Genomic DNA, 20201 nt, shown 5'->3' with positions numbered 1-20201 from the left:
CGATAAAAACGATTGGAGATCATCCATCAGCGGTCACTGCGGCCCGAACCATTACTTGCGATGGGAAATTTACTTCGAGTTACCATAGTAGGCTCAAATTCTCCTACGAGCGTTTGGTCAAGTAAACACGATCGTTTTGAGTGTTTATGAATTGCTCAATTGGGAAATTGTTTTCATCAGAAAACACAATGTTAGGAAATTCGCAACGTTCGTTCAAGCGCAACAACTCTTTTGCTCTTTCGCACCGAACTTTTTTCTGCTGGGGTGAAAGATCGTGTGCTTTGTGGAACTTGTCAGCCTTGACCTTGAGCTCATTTTTCAATATGCGTCGAATGCTGTCTTGCGATATTTTCAGTTCTTTGGCCATTTTTCTTCCACTTCGACGTCGATTTCGTTCAAGTCGAGCCCTCACTTTCCGAACCATTTCTGGCGTTGTTGCGGTTTTTTTGGTCCACCTCCACCTGCAATGCTACCAGTATCATTGTAACGTTTTAAAACGCGATACACAAACATTTTATTCACTTTGAAGTGACTGAGCTCACGAACAATGGCTGGTTGTGATTTTCCATCCAAATATAACGCAATCACACTATTACGTTTGAATTCCATCACAGAAAAAAAATTCAGCAAAACTGAGACGCAAATGCTTTTGATGGCTTATAAACAAGATATTGAACTGTCATTAGAACAATCTTGACGTTGATGTCATGAGCTGTTTTACAGATACAAGCAGTGTGAAATTGGTAACACTTCATATCGTTCACCGTGTACATTTTTTTGGATAATTTGCTCTTTCTAAGTCAGTATTGAACTTAGCATGTTTGTTTTTTATGATAAAGTGCCTGTAGTTAGCCTATAGCGTTAACATTCTTTCTTCCTTCATACAAACGAATTCTACTCAACTGCTGTTGAGTACCCTACAAAATCCCATGCGCTCCTGTCATCGATACGTTCTCTGACCTGTAACTCAGTAACTCAGTTACAGGTCAGAGAGCGTCAAGAATGATAGAAAGTAGATTGCGCCCATCAAGAGTGCGTGACGTCACGTTTGCCGAGTTGTGCAGTGTTGCCAACCATTTGCTCTTCACAATAAATTTAATGCCCAAAATGCAAAAATTTTTAAGTTTCGTGTTTGTTTCTTTTTTTTAATTTAAAGCTACCGAAACTTTAAGTTAAAAAACAAACTATATTATTAAACAAAAAAAGGTTAAAAAAGGTCACTCTGAGAAGATTTTAGTGCTAATGAAAATTTTTTTACTCTTATAAAATTTGATAATGTGAAAGTGCAAATTTAATTCTTGGCTCCATTTAAGGTTATGCAAGAATATTAAATCGTCTTCTCTTAACTCTTCTTAAGAGTGAAAACCTTCTTACACGTTTTAAAAAGCGTTTGAACTTACTGAATGCGAATTAAAACCATAGAGGTGTAATCATTTCTTCCGGTCATCAATCCTTAGTGAGACATAGGACATTAAGAGTTGTATTCATTGTAAAAATAAGCCACAAAATACCAAAAATTACTAAAGAAACCATACTGACATTTTTACAAAAAGAGTACCTTATCTAGTTACATAACTTCAAATACAGCAAACAAGTCGTTCCCTTAACAAAAAAGTCTCGCTTAACAAAAAAAACTCAAATTAAATTTTACATAAGCATAACACATTTATTAAACAAAACGCACATTCTAAAGACAATTTGTCACGCATACAACGTTCTTTAAGTAACACAATAAAAATTTCGTGATTTATTTTCTTAAATAATCGCGGGCAATGCCACCAGATGTTAAGAAAAGTAAAGCTAAATAAAACTGAATTACATTTTAATTAGAAGAGGCTAGAAAAATGTCAGGAAGAAAGAACTAAAGCTCTGAGACTAAATAACAAAAACAAATGCTAAATCCAGTTACGAAAATGGTAGTCTGGCCATACTGGAGCTAAAATCACGTAACTAGTTGTCAAATTCGCTGAGAGCAAAGTAACGGAACCACGATAGGCGCCATCTCATTATTCTTTCCATCATGAGAGAACGTTAATGTATAGAGAAGTATCAATGACAGGAACGTATGGAATTTCGAGGGGTACTCGTCTCGCGAAGACTTTTTCACCACAGACACATTTTGCACCAAAAGTTAACAGTAAGGGGCTGAATTATGTAAATTTAGCAGCAGTCGATAAGAATTTGTTGGTGATTAGAAGCAAAGAATGTTAGGTAGCTTTTTAATATGACCTATATATTTGAATTTTTCCAAATCATCCAAAATTATATATGTACATATGTTATGTCTGTCTGTCTGGTGGTGTCTGTAAAATTTGTTGAGAGTCCCTTCAACTGAAGCGAAATCCTCTATAGAAAACGCTTCATTACCAGGCACACAGGAAGATGGCATATGCAAATGTAAATATGTGAATTTATATACATATGCGCATATGTATATGCTGTGTGTATGTATGCTCACCAGCCACAGCGCATTCATAGGCGCAGCGCACATTCAAGTGTGTGTACAGTAACCTTGACATGTTTACAGGCACCCTCAAATGCTCTGATTTCAGAGAAGTTTCTAACTTTGCAGATATATGCATATGATTTGTGCACTTTCTATCAATTCAAGAACTACATACGTAAAGTAATCTACTAATTAACTATTTGCCTACTATCAGTTAACATAAAATAATTGTTTCCAAATTTTCTCTTAGTATTAAAATGTCCGAATCAGACCTTTTTTTAAGCTACTTGTTTTCTTCTGCAACTTACTGTATGCTCATGCGCGAGTTACGTCAACTACCCATTCCAATAACTCAACACACTCCCTACCCATTAATTGGGAACAATAATTTAATGAACCCAAATGTCAACAAACTGCATTTTCTTTATTTAACAATATTTCGCAATAGTAGCAATTTAATGTCAACAAACTGCATTTTCAACATTTAACAATATTTCGCAATAGTAGCAATTTAATGAACTCAAATGTCAATAAACTGCAAAGTTCGACAAACTGTTTTTTTTCACAAATAATTCTCAAATGTCAATAAACTGCAAAGTTTGACAAACTGTTTTTTTTCACTTAACAATATTTCCGCAATAATAACAATTTAATAAATTATTATTTTTTTGCAATACTTATTTCAACAGACGTCAGCTGAACTTCTAAATAATATTTTAGTTTATAAGTACAGTAGGTTCTGTTTTTATGCGGCTTTTTTTTATGCGGTTTTGAAATAGTGCGGTTTTTTTTTAAATTACAAAATGCATGTCGACCTATCGGGAATTGTACATATAAACAAGATTCTAAACCAGCTAAGCAAAAACTCATCACAGATTACATCAGAAATGCTAACCCTACAAGTATGAAACCGCCTGCATCACCATCCTGATCAGACGTGTACATTTCCTCAAGTGACGAAAGTGATTTTACGCCAAATCCTAAACGAACGCGCAACATGTGGGTATTGTCTGATTTTATTTCTGACTTAAATTTATTTTTCGATTCTGACGTTTCTTAAATAAAGATATAATTTTCAAAAATACAATATTTTGTTTGTGCGATTTTATTTAATTATTTCAGATTCATGCGGTCTATGGAACGTATCTATAGTTATAATATGGGACTAGTGTCCTTTTTTATGCGATTTTATTACATTATTTCAGATTTATGCGGTTTTAGCACTTTTGAAACGTATCTATAGTTTTACTATAGAACTAGTAGCTTTTTTTATGCTGTTTCTTGCGGAACGTATCTACCGCATAAAAACAGAACCTACTGTATTACATTTGTAGCTTTAGCTTCAGTTTTAACTGGGCTCTAGAACAGGTTGGATTCATTTTGTAAAATGGACTGATAAATAAAAGTAATTTTTTTTTGCTTACGGAACCCTCGGACTCGTTAGTGGCGCAGTCGACGTAAAAGAACCTAATATCGGAAAAATAAGTGATTATCCTGAAGGACACTATTAAATCCGGCAAAAAAAAAAAGGACAAAATATCCTTGCGAAAAAGTGAAAAGTGACATTAAAAGTCAAAAGACTTCATTTAAATAATTTTTTCAGACTTCATTTAAATAACCTTTTCAACGTCTAAAGGCAATATAGCACCAAAGAGCTATAACGAAAAAGGGAGCTAAAACCCACAAAATAAAAAAAAAAAAAAAAAAAAAAAAAACGTTACATTGTGAAGTGTCTAAAGACAATATTTTTACAAAGAAAAAACAAATCATTTCAAAAATGTCCACACAACAAAGCACCAATAACTCACCAGCACCAGCCGTACTATGTATCTGGATCTGACTTGATGAAGGAAGCTGCCCGGATCAAAGAATTCCATGGTACGAAAGACTATGATCTATCATCTTTTATAAGAGAAGTGGAGCTGATATTGCCATTATTCCAAGAGAATGCCATCCTACAGCAGTTTGTATTCGAGAGGTACATTAGAAATAAGATCCAAGGACCGGCTCTACAAGTGGTAAGGGCCCTAGGACCAGAATCAACATGGGAAAGAATAAAGGAAGAGCTAATAAAAAACTTTGGCATCAAGGAAGGGTATCACAACCTTTACCATCAGGCGATTAATATAAAAAACTACAATAATGTAAGCGAATATTTTAAAAATCTTAAAAATATATTAGACAAATTAAATACTAAGTATGAATTTGACATCAATAAACCCATAGAGTTTTCACCTCCTACAAACGAATCAATTGTACTAAAAACATTTTTGAACGGTATACATCCAAATTTGGCTAGCATTATTTATAGTAGGAATATATCCACCCTTAGGGAAGCTTACTACGTCTTGGAAGAAACAGGGATACTAAGACAATATAACAATAGGTTTCAGAAATACACATATAATACACATCAGCGATTCCAACAACAGGGAAACCATAACGAAAACGGACAGAACAAGACATACCAACAGAAACAAACTTTTACACACCAATCACCCCAAAATTCACATAATAGTCCTTCTCAAGTTCGTCAAAATAACAATCCTGCTCAATTTCGACAAACTTTCTTTAACACAAATAATTCTCAGCAATCAAGACGAACCCAATACTCGAACAGAACTCTTGGACATAATAATAATGGGCCTACCCCAATGGAAGTAGACCACATCGAGAATAATAATACAGGAGAGGTAAATTTTCAGTGTCAAGCCCAAAGATTCATTTACCGATAGTAGAATTAAGTATAGGAAACACGAACATTAAATGTTTACTTGATACAGGATCAACGACCTCATTGCTTAACGGAAAATTATTACCAACATTTGAAAGAACAAAACTAGAAAAACCCATATTCTTTAATACAATAAATGGTAAATTTTGTATTGACGAGGAAATTATCACACCCCTTCCTAGGGAATTTAAAGAAGACAATCTTATGTGCTGGAAATTAACCAACTTTAATGGTAAAAATTTCGATGCTTTAATAGGACAGAATATATTGAAAGCTTTTTCAGCAATCATAAACCTTGAGGAAGACTTCTTACAAATAAACGGCAATAAAATTAAATTTATAGATTCTTGTCCATACAATTTAGAAGAAATTCAAACCTTAGAAATACAATCAGATAACATTTTAGATAGATTAAAACGTGATGATATGAACAAAGAAGAAGAAACATTTTTAACGGAACTTATTCAAAAAAATTCCGATCTATTTTTCCAAGAGGGTAACTTACTTACTCACACTCATGAAGTACGACACGAAATTACGACAACGATTAACAAACCGGTATATTCGAAGATATATAGGTACCCTCAGATCCATGAGGAAGAAATCAATAAACAAATGCGGGAAATGTTAGAACAAGGGATAATTAGGGAAAGTATATCTCCATACAATTCTCCTTTATGGATTGTGCCCAAGAAGTCGGACAATTCAATGAAAAAAAAAAATGGAGAATAGTAATAGACTACAGGGCTTTGAATGAAATAACTGTCAGTGATAAATTTCCCATCCCAAATATTGATACAATTTTAGAAAAGCTTGGTCGAGCACAATACTTCACGACTCTCGACTTAGCCAAAGGCTTTCATCAAATCCTTATTAAAGAGGAAGATAGGAAGAAAACAGCATTTTCTACTCCATTAGGTCATTATGAATTCGTTCGTATGCCTTTTGGACTAAAAAACGCTCCTGCTACTTTTCAAAGATTGATTAATTCAGTACTAAGGGAGTATATCAACAAAATATGTGTTGTATATCTTGACGATATTTTAATTTTCAGTAGCACAATACAAGAACATAAGGATAGTATACAGAAAATTTTCAATGCTCTAAGAAAACATAATCTTAAGATTCAAGTTGATAAGTGCAATTTTTTCGCAAAATCTACCGAATATCTAGGACACATTCTTACCACTGAAGGAATCAAACCTAATCCGAACAAAATCGGGGCTATCCAAAAACTAAAACTTCCAGAAAATCAGAAACAGATAAAATCATTCCTAGGTATAACAGGATATTATAGAAAATTCATAAAAGACTATGCTAAAATTGCCCATGGTTTGACAAAATATTTAAAAAAGAATACCAAGATTAATAAAAATGACCCTCAATATACGGATGCATTCTACAAACTTAAGAGACTACTAATCGATACACCCATCCTTAAATACCCAGATTTTAAACGGAAATTTAAATTAGCAACAGATGCCAGCGAATTCGCAATAGGCGCAGTAATAACACAGGATAATCATCCTATCAGTTACGCAAGTAGAACCCTAAATGAACACGAAAGAAGATACTCAACAACAGAAAAGGAGTTGTTGGCTATCGTTTGGGGAGTAAATTACTTCAGGCCATACATATATGGAAGAAACTTTGACCTTATGACAGACCACCAACCACTAAAATGGCTACAAACAAAATATAAAGGAAAAGACATAAATCCTAGGCTTCAACGTTGGTTACTCAAACTTGGTGAATACGATATTAACATCGGGTATATCAAAGGCAAGGAGAATACTCTAGCCGATTTTCTCAGTAGAATTAACGCAGATACTGGTGAAATTTGTGCAGTAGATGAAAATACAAGGGAAATTGACTTAGACAATATAAGTACAACCGCTACTATTCACTCTCAAGAAGAGGAACTGAACGATCATTTTCCCATATTAGACTCAGTCGTTAACCGTTTTTATACCCAAATAATCTTGACAGAAAGTAAGACGGAAGAAATTAGAATAGTTGACAATAAAAGAAAAATTTTTGTAAGTCTAGACGATATTAGGAGTGGATTCATGTCGGACATTTTCAGAAGATTTATAAAAACGGGGAAAGTAGGAATTTATTCAGGAATTTCAGATTCAGACTACAATATAGTGCAACAGAAGCTAATAGAATTATTTAATGGTAGTGTAAAATTCTACAGATGCTCATATCATGCTAAAGATATGAGAAACGAGGAAGAAGCTTACAGATATATTCAAAAATATCATAAAGAAGAAACTGGACATGCGGGGATAAATGAAAATTATCAGGGTTTAAAAAATACAATATACTTCAAAAATTTGAAACTACTTATCCAAAAATATATTAACAATTGTGATATTTGTTGTAGAGGTAAATACGACAGAAAACCATATAAACCGAAATTCTTTATAACGGAAACACCCACAGATACGAATGAGATAATACACATGGACACTTACGTAATTAAGAAACATAGTTTTCTAACCATCATAGACAAATTTTCGAAACAAGCTACTACTATTTACTTAGAAGACAGAAACAGTATAACACTTATAGAAAAACTTCGTTTATATTTCTCTCTCACCTCAAAACCGAAACGCATAGTAGCTGACAACGAATTCAACTCAACAAATGTAAAAGATTTTCTTAGGCAAGAACAAGTAGAAATTCATTTTACAAAGCCAAATTCTCATACCGGAAACGCGGATATCGAAAGGTTTCACAGCACCTTAGCAGAAAGATTTCGAATGTTAGAAATGGAAAATTCAAGTTTAACAGTCCAGGAAAAAAAAAATAAATGTACTGAATGGTACAACAGATCCATCCATTCCGTAACCAAGACAAGACCAATAGATATAGCAAATGGAAAAATAGAAAAGAACAAAATTTATAATTTACTACGGACCACAAAAGAGAGAAAAATTACAAAGTTGAATATTGACAGGGAGGAATATCAAAACACAAATCAGGAAGGGTACGTGAAAAACTATAAGGCTGTTCGACATAAACAAGAACCTAGATACAAAAAAACGAATTTATCAAATATTCACCCAACTAACATAAAAAGGACTACTAAATTTTCAGGTACACATGACACTGCTAATAACCATAATAATGACGCTCTTCACTGTAAATAACACCACATTAGTTGTCGAAAACATCAATAGTACAAATGGCTTCGCTGAAATAGCACTAGAAGACGCAGACATAACTTACAACTACGACACTATTCTACACATCATTGACCCCAAGGAAATTCAATATGTCATAGAAGGACTCGAAGAAAATACAAAAGTAATAGCAAATATCAACGACAGACACTTCCTTAATACAGAACTGGAAAAAGCAAAATCAAAACTCAAGACAATCATTCCTACTAGACATCCGAGAGGACTAATAAACTTTATTGGAACAGGCATGAAATGGCTATATGGCACAATGGACGATTTTGACAGGACAGAAATAGAAAGACATTTACTAGCAATTGACAACAACAATCATGCAATAATAAAAACCCTTAACGGAAACATAGAGATAAACCATGTATTTAACAAAACAATTTCAAAACTAAAAGACGCAATAGAAAGTGACAGAACGCAGATTACCTCAAAATTAAATCAAATATCCAAGAATGACAAAGAATTAGAAAATAAGCTCCTATATCTGGATATATTGCTAAAAATTAAAATTCTGCTAGACAATATTGAACACATACAAAATAATCTTGTAGCCACAAAGACAAATACTATGAATAATAATGTATTAACAAGTGAAGAAATAATTCGTTACAACATCGATCTCTACAAAATGCAAAATACAAGATTAAGTGCAGGACATTATAAAGAAAATAAAATAATTTTTATAATACAAATACCTAAAGATATAAGAAAAGTAAAAAGATCAATTTTTGTACCTATACCTAATGAAAACAAAGAAGAACTTGTTTTTGAAAAAAGAGAGATCCTAAGAATAAACAATTCAATTTATGATTTTAATAATGAAGTAAAAAGAAGCAATTTAAAAAAGTCTAATCTTTGTATTTTCAGAAATAATTGCTTAAGAAAAAAGAACAAACAAGTAGAAACTATAGAAATACAACCTGGCTTAATAATCATAAAAAATCATGTAAATTCTATAGCTAATAGTAGATGTAATAATAGACAGTTCAATTTAAGTGGAAATAAACTAATAACATTTAACGGTTGTAAATTAGAAATAAATGGAGATCTGTATTATAATTCTGAAGATAAGTTTGAACAACACTTTTTAATAAATAATAATTTTAATTTAAATAATATTACATCTCAGCTAACGTTTGATGAATTAGTATCGAATCAGATCGAAAACATTCAAAAGATCGAAGAAATCAGATTTCACAAAAAACTAAACTACATTTTTAATAGCCTAGCGTTGACATTCAGTTTAATAGCCCTAGGTACAGTAGTCATATTTTACATATATAAAAAATCAAAACATAACGAAATAGAGATAACTAGTAAAACTCAGGAGAGTTTTCAGTCAAAGGGGGGAGGAGTTACGTCAACTACCCATTCCAATAACTCAACACACTCCCTACCCATTAATTGGGAACAATAATTTAATGAACCCAAATGTCAACAAACTGCATTTTCTTTATTTAACAATATTTCGCAATAGTAGCAATTTAATGAACTCAAATGTCAATAAACTGCAAAGTTCGACAAACTGTTTTTTTTCACAAATAATTCTCAAATGTCAATAAACTGCAAAGTTTGACAAACTGTTTTTTTTCACTTAACAATATTTCCGCAATAATAACAATTTAATAAATTATTATTTTTTTGCAATACTTATTTCAACAGACGTCAGCTGAACTTCTAAATAATATTTTAGTTTATAAGTATTACATTTGTAGCTTTAGCTTCAGTTTTAACTGGGCTCTAGAACAGGTTGGATTCAGTTTGTAAAATGGACTGATAAATAAAAGTAATTTTTTTTTGCTTACGGAACCCTCGGACTCGTTAGTCGCGCACTTGACGCACAGCAGCTGCGTTTGTCGAGAATTTAGAAAAACATATTTACATACATATGTATATTGATGCATACATACATATGTACGAAGCCGCGGGCACTCGACTTGACAAAAATGCAAGATTTACCAAATATTGGCAAATAATGCTACGCGAAATATTCCAATATTGACTATTTTCGAATTGTCGAGAAAATTCGCATATGGGCGGTTCGTTTTATGAATGAAAGTACTTTGCTCGTAGAAATATGAGCTCGAATTTATCAATGAATTTTTTGATGATGAGTTTTTGTTGAAACTGTTCAGCGCCGTCGCGACTATTTTGAGCTGTTCAGCACCATGGAACTAGAATGATGGCCGCCACCCCTGCGCCTATGACTGCATTTTGTTCTTGTAGTCGCTAGGCATAGAATTTTAGCTTTGAACGACATACGCATTTTGACGAATAAAGTGAGTGCCCTGTGTGTGCGGTTGTATGTACATGCATATGTGTATATTAATAAGCATTGTTTTGCTTGAATTCAATTCACATATTTACATATATTTGCATATGCCATCTTCCTGTGTGCCTGGTAATGAAGCGTTTTGTATACAGAATTTTTTGATTTGATCAATTGAACGTACATACATATGTACATAGTTAGGGCATCAAGTGTGCATATACGCACATGCAAATACGTCGATGCATATGCAGAAGAAGTTGTTTTAGCATTTGCAGGAATTCGATCATTCGAATATTTACTCCCTAATTATTGCATGAAATATGATAAGGCGATGCTCGTGATGTTGCTTCATTGCATACATATGCGTGTAACACTATATTTATTAAAGATGCAATAGAACTTAGTTGTCCCATATAAGTATGTATGCAAATACGTTTCTTTGAAGTTTTCTTTTATTTATTTTAAATTTCAAAGTTTTATACTAGATATCTATAAAATGCATACATATATGTATTATACCCTGTAATATATGTATGTAAATTGAAAAAAATTTCGTTTGGCAAAGGAACAAAAAATGCATATTCAAATGTACATAAATATGATAAGGCAATGATAGGTCATTGTTTCTGCAGTGCGTGTGCACATACATTTGTAACACTATAAGAATTGAAGATGCAATTGAACTTTTGCACAAATATAACTATCATAATATATGTGATATATGTATGTATATACATATATTGATATACATATATATTCATCAATATACCAATATGCTCTTTGAATTCTTGTCTAAAATTAATTTCGACTCGAAAAATTAGTAAAAATTTTCTTAAAATTTACTAAAACGCACACAACAAAGTGCGAGGTCGTTTTATATATAATGTATTTTGTTTAAATTTTTCTTTTAAAATTAAAGCAACAAACATTAAAGTTACTTTTATTTTAAATGTTGGATTTTAAAACTTTATTTGGTTGCATTTGTTTGAAAATATAAACTGAATAAATTTTCGTTTATCAAGGGAACATAGAAATGCACAAGCAAATGCCTTGCAAAATGCTGTCGGCATTCGTCAGTTTGATTTCATACAGAAACCAAAAACTGAACAGAGCCAATGTACTTATAAGTACATAATTCCCTGTAATCAGCTCTGTTAAGAACTTCCCCGCTGTCGAGTTGAGCGAGGTGACAAAGTCTTCGCGGTTTCACTTCTTTTTTGACAATTCACACTATTCGTAGCTCGTGAGAATTCTCTATAATTAACGTTCTCTGTGTAACTCACAGCTGGATGGAACAAACACAAAACAGCAAGCGAATTTTTTTAAAGTTAAATGTCACCTTGACAACGAGCATAAACTATAAATTGGTTTATTATTTAATACTTTACGTGGTATCGATCACTTCAGCCATCTGAAACAGATTTAAGTACATACATATTATATGTGTTTTTGTAGTCGCTATGATTAAAATTTTGAGAGCCATACGTATCTTGAGGCTTGCGAACTGGAACCAGATCCTGATGGCGCTTGATTGCTTCCAGGTTCTAACGTATATACGCAGGACTATCGTCAGTTATTTCACTGACAGAACCCTTTGCTATAATCCGAGGCGGGTGTTAGGGAATATAAAATAACTGGCGGAGCTCCACACGCCTCAGTCCAAGGCCCCTTGCTGTGGAACGTTATGTATGACGGAGTCTTACGTCTCAGTTTACCCCCAGGGTAAAAAAATAAAGGGTTTGCTGACGATATCGCTAAAGTACTCCACTAAGCTGAAGCAACCTGCAACCAGGCTGCCGGCAATGCAAAAGAATGACTGCGCAAGAACGGTCTAACTCTTGCGGAGCATAAGACGGAAGCAGTGCTAATTAGCAGCAGGAAGAAGGTGGAGTCGGCAAATATAATGATGGGCGAAAATACCACAGGATCTAAGCCGTTCATTAAATACCTGGGCATAATGATCGACCATAGGCTGAATTTCAGAGATCACCTATCATACGCGAGCAGCAAAGCGGCAGAGGCAGTAACAGCACTGACGCGCATAAAGCCCTCAGAGTGTGCTGCGCGTTTCGAACGGTATCAGAAGACGCCATTATGGCAAAAGAGTACGCTGAAGTTTACAAAAACAAAGCTACTTCAGAACGGCAGACAATACGCAAGGAAGCAAGAGAGCGTAGCTTGCGTTCATGGCAGGAAAAATGGAGTTCGTCCATGAACGGTAGCTGGACTTACCATCTGATTCCCTTAATAGCCAAGTTGGTTAACCGTAAACATGGACAGTTAGACTATTATTTGACCCAAATACTAACGGGACATGGGTGTTTTAAATCCTATCTGTATACATAGGTTTAAGCACGAAGACGACCCGTACCGTTCTCATTATGCACCAGCTGTAGAAGACGCAGAACATGTTTTGTTTGTCTGTCCGCGATTTGTGTTCGAAAGGAAGGAATTAAGCACTAGGGTGGGGAAGACAATTTCGGCTGATAACCTAGTGGATATTATGTTAGAGTCAGAAGAACATTCGTCCGCTGTATGTAATATAGCAAAAATAGCGCAGATCTGCATGAAGAGGATACTTGACGGTTGACATCGCTGAACAACACAGTGTGTCGAGTCAAAAAAAACACACACATACACATATTTGAATGTATTCACACTTGTGGCTCTAACGTATGTACGTCCATATATGCATTCTGAACTCCAAGCAAAACAATGCTTATTAATATACACATGTCCATGTACATACAACCGCACACTCACTTTATTTCTGTAAATGCGTATGTCGTCCAAATCTAAAATTCTATGCCTAGCGACTACACAAGATCAAATGCATTGATAGGCGCAGCCGTAGTGGCCATCATTGTAGTTGCTATGGTGCTGAACAGTCTAAATTAGTCGTTCTTTGATAAATTCGAGCTTATATTTAGTTCTAAGAGCCAAGTAGTACTTTCATTCACAAAACGAGCCGCCCATATGCCACTTTTCTCAACGACGACAAAAATTTACTTCTAAGATTGAAGAAATTAAATCCTACAGAAATATATGCCAATATTTGGTAAATCGTGAACTTTTGTCAGGTCAAATGGTCGCGGCTTCGTATATATGTTTGCACCCACATATGTAATGGGTTTTTCAGTAAGAGCACTTCAACTTTTGAACTTTTTTGAATAAAACACAAACGGTTTGACTTTTTTAACTAATTTTTTTTTTATTATCGAGTTTGAACATATACATTTAAGTATGAAATTCGATTTCTTTTGCATGACCACCGCACGTTTTACGAAGTCGAATCGTTGAACCCAATTTTCGACCACTCTTTTGCATAAATCGGCCAAAATTCCAGCAATTTCGCGTTCAATATTGGCTCTGAGCTCACAAATGTTGTGCCTATGAATGTGCGCTGGATTTCTTGAGAAGTGTTTTTATCTATTTATTTATTTATGACGAGGAAAAACAATAAATTACTTTTACACGAAATAAGGAGCACTGGCTGCCAGGGGCTTCGGCTCGCTGATGCGGATATAAAGAAAAGATAAACTTAATAAAAAATTATAAGTAAAAGTGAGGGAATGATGAAATTAGGGGTATTAAGACAGTTCGTAATAAGTATTCTGATATTTTTAATATGTTTTCTGGAGAAGTAGTATTTAATAGCGAAGAAGGGGTTTGACTATCGAAGACATTTTGCTTATTGCTGCGAAATGTGGACATTCGTCGAGTAGGTGGTTGACGGTTAAGGCCAATCTCGGGCAGTGCAAGTCAGTTGTTTTCTTAGATATGAACAGTGTTCTCTGAAAGCTAATTTTTTATCGAAAATTACACCCAAAAACTTTAGGCTATCTGTATTTAATATTTGAGTATTATTGTAAAATAGTGTAAATTTTACATTACATTTGTGTTTACTGCAAATATGAAAATTCTTGCATTTGTTTATACTCACGTTCTCGGCCGAAGATGTGGATACTTAAATAAGCGAGTATATTAGTGAAGTCTTGCTTAACAATATTTAGGTTACTTATTTTGGAATACAACAATAGATCATCTGCGTACCATATATACGAAACATTACTATACTTATCAATTATGTGGCTAATTTCATTAAAAACGGCTGTGAGCAAAACCACAGAAAGTGGAGAGCCCTGAGGGATACATATAAAGAAAATAGGTCGGAACATGTGTTTAATTACTTTATAAAAATCTACGAGAGAAAGGCATGCACTATTTTAAGTATTTTACAACCAATATTCCATTGCTCCAATTTAGGTAAAACGATGTGAGCCCCGACACGGTCGAAAGCTTTCTCAAAGTCAATACTTAGAGTTGAGAGGTGATTTCTGCTGGTTTTTGGAATGGGGATAATGACGGCATTTTTCAGGCTTGTGGATAAATGCCTTGGTATAAAATGTTATTGTACAAGTCAATTAATCTGACCTTTAGGCACAGCGGAAAGTGTTGCAGCATGGGATAGGATATTCTGTCGGCCTCCGGGGTTTTGCCAGATAGATAGGACAGTATAAATTCTAACTCATCTTACTCTGTCTTGTAGTCTGTGAGGCTTGCATACGGACCAGGGTGGTTAAAGTTGTAGTTCAGGTACTTGTTTTTTTCTGAAATGAAGGTGGTGTGGAAATTTTAATCCTGCGAGTATTCAGACCAATATGCTGCGAAATGGTTAGCCAGTTCTTGTGCGTTTATGTTCCGTCCAGTAAGAGCGTTTTTCATTTCTTAATTGGAATAACTCTCTAGACCAGTACGGCACGGATTTCTTATAAGTTTTGCGGCCACATTGTGGAACGGAAAAGTGGGCGGAAGAACGAATTGTTTTTGTTATTAGGCGGTTTTTTATTTATGTTTTCAGAAAAGCATATTTGGAACAGACGTTACTAGCAACAGTTTGAAACTTTTCCCAATCGGCTTTAGCAGTGGCTATGTTTGAATTTATTAGAATTTGTCTATGGGGTATAGATTATTAGGACTGCAATGCCTTGTTTATTGGTTTTGTTGTGCGGTAATTTGTAGAAGTAACTTTGGTACTGATTAGGTGAAGCTGCAGATTTATCGGTGGCAATGTTTGTCTCTTGCAAAGAGATGACACTTGGTGAATATTCTTTTATCAGAAGTTCTAATTGGGTATAATTGTTGTAGTACCAGTGTATAATCCACTGCAAAATGTTAAGCATAGAAAAGGAGATTGCTGGTTGTTGTTGCTTTGTTGCGAGTTTAAGGGTATAGCAGAGATAATTTGAGGTGGGTTTCTAGATATAATAACAAATGAAGGATTAATCGACGATTTATTTGATGAGACGATTGGGGATAGAAGGGAAGGCTTGGAGATTGATTGAGTTGACTTGATTTTTGGTTTTTGTGCTTCTATGGCTATCTCAGCGAATGGAATGTTGAGTACTGATGGTTTTTGGGCTTTATAGAGATTTAGTGCTTCGCGCATGGAGCATTTGTTTTGGCACTTATATGCGAGAGCATGGGGTAGAGTGGCTTGGAAGATTGCATGAATCACATACGAGAGCATTGTTGCAGCGTTTGGCGGTATGTCCAAACCGTTGGCAAATTTTACCCCTCATTGGATTGGGGTAGTAGGGTTTTACTCTTGCACTTCGCTAAGACACCTCAACTTTGTCAGAAAGCTCGTAGAGGTGAAAAGTTAGTAATACAATGAATTGAGATAATCCTTCTATTTTTTTTTTTTCAAATTTATAAACTCCGGCCACACCCTGCTCACTCAGGTTTTCTATTATCTCTTTCTCCCCTAACATTATTTAAACAGAGAGCGTATATTGTCCCTTTTACGCTCTTAAGGCTTTCATGATATTTTAGCTCAATTTCACAAACATCGGGTAACTTTTTGGTTGAAATTAATTTTTGGGCAATTTGGTGGTTTTTCTCAAGCAAAAGAAGATTGCCAGCACGTAATTTGGAAATTGAGATGATTTCTTTCCTGATGGCTTCTAAAGCTTTATGTATGGCGAAGCAAGAATATTTAGAAAGGGGCTTGTTTCTATCGGTGGCACTAATTGTAATAAAGTTAAGGTTATCTTTTCTTGAATGGGGCAATTCCAGGAAATTAAATGGAGTGTACGATGTTTTTTCCTTTTAGGAAGGCAGTCCGAAGCAAGCGAAGCAAACCTGTTGTTCCCGAGATTTGGTGGCCTTGGCGCCATATTAGAATCACTGAATTCACTTTTCAAAAACTTCAAAGAAAAAGAAAAACAACAAAACAAGGTACAGTTACCCGATTTATTTAGGAAACACGTGCACGAATGTTGTGTGGGAAAATCAAGAGAGTACCGCAAAAAAAGCACGTGCCCTCAGAACGAGAGCTAGTCGGAGACTGTGGGGAAGTTTTATCGTAATATTTTTTTGCTGTGGCAAGTGCACATACACATACATACACACAGCATATATTACTGTTCTCATTGTGCACCAGCTGTAGAAGACGCAGAACATGTTTTCTTGGTCTGTCCGCGATTTGTGTTCAAAAGGGAGGAATTAAGCACTAGGGTGGGGAAGCCAACTTCGGCTGATAACCTAGTGGATATTTTGTTAGAGTGAGAAGAACATTGGTCCGCTGTATGTAATATGGCAAAAATAGTAATCTCCAAACGGCGTCGCGCTGAACAACAGCGCAGATCTTCATGAAGAGGCAATATGCCGCTCCCCCTCCCGTGAAGTACTACTTAACGGTTGTCCCGCGGGAGGGAAACGGAGCTGGGGTGGGTTTTTAGTGGGTGAGCTGAAAGGCAAGTCTCACACTTTCGGCTTTCAATGCTTTGTGCCACCTCCATAAAAAAAAATACCAGTCTAACGGTTAGACGCGATAGAAGTGAAACCTTCCGTAAAACAAACTGAGAGAGAATAAGACGAAAGCAGCATTAGGAGCGGGATAATTATAGGTTCATTATAATATTGCTATAAAGTTCATATTTTATTTTGTTCATTTTATTATTATTCATCCTCAATGTTTTCAATTTCAACAAATGATACGAGTGGCTTATGATAGATAAAATATGATACAAATGCTTTGGTTTCGATGTTGTCAACATATCTTTGAAATACCGCGTCAATGGTTGTTTTTGATCGCGTTGTCGATTCAGCGCGATTGTTACACATTTTTAAATTGAATGTTGTATTGAGAACGTCAATTAAAGGAACCGCTGTGTCCAATGCAAAATTTACGTTAAAATCGCCACTTAAAATATTGTAATCTTTTCTAAGTATCCGCGATACTTCTGGTGTATACTTTATTAAATTTTCGTGAATGAATTCCGTGATGCTATTTATTGATTTTTTTCTGTCGATACTCACGACACTTTTCCGTATTATTTTTCGGCATAATTGCGGTAAATATTTAAAAATGAAAATATTTACGAATATAAAAATACACACGCGGTTGCTATTATGAGCGTCCCCAGCAAAACCTGCGTGACCAAAACTCTAACATAATTACACATATGCACTCGTATTTGTTTGAAAATCGACTTTTTTTTTGGTTCTCCGTCACCTTTGGAAAATGTGTAAACAGTAAGCAAACTTTATTCATATATTTCTCCTAATTTTTGCATCAGTAAAATTAAACAAACGCCGTAGCCGAATGGGTTGGTGCGTGACTACTATTCAGAATTCACAGAGAGAACGTCAGTTCGAATCTCGGTGAAAACACCAAAATTAAGGAAAACTATTTTTCTAATAGCGCTCACCCCTCAGCAGGCAATGGCAAAACACCGAGTGTATTTCTGCCATGAAAAAAAGCTCCTCATAAACATATCATAAAATAAAATAAAATAACTGTATAAAAAATTTTTTTTCTTGTGATTCGAACCAAGAATTTTGGATCGGAAGCTCACATTGCTAGCCGCTCGGCTATCGCGCCATGCTGTCGGCGCTGGCCTAAAAGTTATTTAGTTCGTCGCTACGTTTATATGTAATATTCGTAGCCAAGAGTGTCGCTTTTTTCGTTTCACTTTTTCTCAAATCACTCCCAACGATTCCAAAGAAGTTTTCACTTCAAAAAAACACACAGCATATATAATACTAGCAAACCCGGCCCAGTTTGCTGGGCACACTAAAATAGAATAGATATGGTTTAGAACAGAAAATATATGGTTTTCATATTATTTATTTCTTTATTCTTTATTCAAGCGCTTTGGCATAAACAATATTTTTGGTTTTTCTATTTGTTTTTGAGTAAATATAAAATATAAATTGAAAATCAGGAAAAAAGAAGATTGTTTTTAAATTTCAAATCAACGCATATGAATAAACAATCGTCTTTTTTCCTGATCATCCATGAATTTTTGCTTATGTTTTATTAAGCATTGGAGCTTTTTTAACCATTATCCATTTATATTTTTCAAAAAAAAAAAACGAAAAAAATTGTTTTTTCCACGAACACATAATTTCATTCGGATTTCACATTAAATTCTCAAATTTCGTAAGAAATTATTCACTGTTCCAAAATCCACTCCAAAAAAATTTACAAACAATTTTTACATGTTGCACTTACGTTTTTTCCTTATGGCATCCAAATCAGAAAGAAATATTGACACATTGTAACTCACACTCTCAATTTGACAGTTCAGTTCCGCCCCAAGCGTTAAAAAAGTAAGCGACATTATGGCTGGTTCAAAAGAACGCTGTACCCGTTGCCACTGCTCCGAATTACAACCAAATTTTACGAAACCCATTTCCAATACTTACTTAACAATGTGCATAAGTTTGATTTAATTCGGTGCAAAGACACGGCGGGTCCACGTTTTGGCATATATTTCGTGACCCTAGTCATCAATAGGTATGAAAATTACCCCGTATTAAAGCACTTATCAACAGCTTTCATTTAATACCCATATTGTACATACACAACCAAAGGTTACCCGGGTCCACGTTTTGACCTATATCTCGAGACCCCAGTCACGTAGCGGCATGAAAAATACTCTGTACTAAGGCATTCACCAACAGCTTCAATTTGATATCCATATTGTACAAACACATTCTAGGCTCCACGTTTTGGTCTCTATCTCGAGACCCTAGTCACGGAGCGGCATGAAAAATACTCTGAACTAAAGCATTCACCAACAGCTTCCATTTGATACCGATATTGTACATACACATCCGAAGGTTACCCGACCCACATTTTGACTTATATCTCGAGCCGTATCCACCAATAGGTATCCAAACTATACGGAAACCATCTTCAATACCTTCTTAACAATGTGTGTAAGTTTGGTTTAATTCGGTGCAGACACGGCCGGTTAACGAACACACACAAAAAGTTGACTTTATTTTATATATAATATAAGATTTTTTTCAGTTTGTGTCCGAAAACTCCAAATATCTTACGGAACCCTATTTTTTCCAAAATAAAATGTAATCCATGTTACTCTTGGATAATGTAGTTTTCGAATCGTGAAAGAATTTTTAAAATCGGTCCAGTAGTTTTTGAGCCTATTCGTTACAAACAAACAAACAAACAAACAAACAAAGTTTTCCTCTTTATAATATTAGTATAGATATATGCACATATGCATATAAATT

This window comes from Anastrepha obliqua, chromosome 6 (assembly GCF_027943255.1).
Source record: "Anastrepha obliqua isolate idAnaObli1 chromosome 6, idAnaObli1_1.0, whole genome shotgun sequence".
NCBI lineage: Eukaryota > Metazoa > Arthropoda > Insecta > Diptera > Tephritidae > Anastrepha > Anastrepha obliqua.
This window is presented reverse-complemented; position numbering follows the sequence as displayed.